Source organism: Thermobia domestica, unplaced genomic scaffold, assembly GCF_964235325.1.
Source record: "Thermobia domestica unplaced genomic scaffold, izTheDome1.hap1.1 HAP1_SCAFFOLD_530, whole genome shotgun sequence".
In the NCBI taxonomy this organism is placed as follows: Eukaryota; Metazoa; Arthropoda; class Insecta; order Zygentoma; family Lepismatidae; genus Thermobia; species Thermobia domestica.
In genome coordinates this window covers 119,856-121,650 of record NW_027656240.1, presented here as the reverse complement: position 1 = coordinate 121,650, position 1,795 = coordinate 119,856, and the positions used below count along the sequence as shown (strand labels likewise).

The window sequence follows — 1,795 nt, the reverse complement described above, 5'->3', positions numbered from 1 at the left end:
TTCCTCCCACTTTCTTCATTCAGTACTCATCATCACCGTCTCCTTTAGCGTAACCGGTATAAGTATGCGACGTAAATCTAAAGATTTCATTTCATTTCCCTTTTCTGCTCATACTGCTGATTATGCGCGATTATGCCAACATCCAACTCCGCGGATAATCGTGCGATTACTGTATATACAACTAATACAGATACGTAATTACATTATCAGTTACAGTATCGGTTTTTATTTACTAATTTGCCTCACTTTATTTGCATCCCTGCAGTAAATAATTCTTATCGATAATAGTTAAAATGTATATTACATTTTAGTGCTTCACGACTGAATGATCATCTGCCTTACGTTATCTCGCAGCTGAAGAGGATGCTACACTGAAAACTACCTTGCGTTATAAAGGGTAAGTGAAACATATCTTAAAAATATCTTTCATACATTTCATTGTGTACATTAAAGAATGTAAGTTTGCCTTTTTCCTGTAATCAATACTTAATAAAGGATTTATTTTTATTTATTTATATACAATTTCATACGTGGTTCGTGATAGTAAACTCGATAGGACATAGTGGCACTATGAACATCCGAATCACTCATCATTCGAACATTCAAATATTTATTCGAATATTAGTATATTCCAAGTAATGTTAACGACGTTAATATGCTTGCCTTTATAGTTAATAATGTCAATTCTTACTTAAAACATACTTCCTTAACAGGACATTGAAGAAAAGGTAGTTGCCAACGGCCATACCATGCTGAATATACCGGTTCTCGTCCGATCACCGAAGTCAAGCAGCATCGGGCCTGGTCAGTACTTGGATGGGTGACCGCCTGGGAACACCAGGTGCTGTTGGCATCTCTTTTTCAAATTTCATTATCCTTCAAGTACGAAAATACTAGAAACATTAATTTTATAGTACTTTCAAGAGATAATTTATCAACATTATTTCATAGCGATTAATCGATATTCTAAGCGTTATACCCACTATTTCTTACACTAACAGCCTGTTTATTTGCACGGCACATTAAAATAACCTGATTTCCGATCCGTGTGCACCTACTACTATACTTAACACGGAATGTATTACCACTTTTTAAAAGTAAATTATTATGACTAAGTGTAGATCTCCGGCGAGTAAATGCCTTTCGTATACAAGCACGACACATCTCCGCTATGTGCTTTACTTTTTTACTAACAGCATATAGAAATTGGATTTCAAGGTGTTTCTACATAACAGAATGAAGCAAATTTCGTGATTTAACTCTTTCGAATAATGTGTTGGTCCTGACAAGGACCGTTTGAAATGAAAAATCTTGAAGAAGATTTTTACTTAGAGCTTGTGTACTTGGTAACAGCCTTCGTACCCTCACTTACAGCGTGCTTGGCAAGTTCACCAGGCAAAAGAAGGCGCACAGCTGTTTGGATTTCCCGGCTGGTGATAGTTGACCGCTTATTGTAATGGGCCAAACGAGAAGCTTCAGCAGCAATACGCTCGAAGATGTCATTAACAAAGCTGTTCATGATACTCATAGCTTTGCTAGATATGCCAGTGTCAGGATGCACTTGCTTCAAAACTTTGTAGATGTAAATGGCATAGCTCTCCTTCCTCCTCCTCTTCTTCTTCTTATCTCCCTTGGAGATATTCTTTTGGGCTTTACCAGCCTTCTTTGCAGCCTTTCCGCTAGTTTTTGGTGGCATGATGACTCACTCGTTCAGCAAAATTAGATGTGTCCGCCGATTTATCGACTTCATTTAAATTACAGTACGTGTTTCAATTCGCGCCAACTGCCTTGCTTT

The 1,795-nt window shown here is 37.4% G+C and overlaps 1 non-coding gene across 1 annotated transcript; it reads left to right on the top strand.

The window, feature by feature from the left end:
- The first annotated feature begins 734 nt into the window (after positions 1 to 734).
- On the top strand, positions 735 to 853 carry LOC145677007 (5S ribosomal RNA). The gene has a single exon (XR_014129579.1). It is a non-coding gene; the product is annotated as a 5S ribosomal RNA (ribosomal RNA).
- Positions 854 to 1,795: the final 942 nt, after the last annotated feature.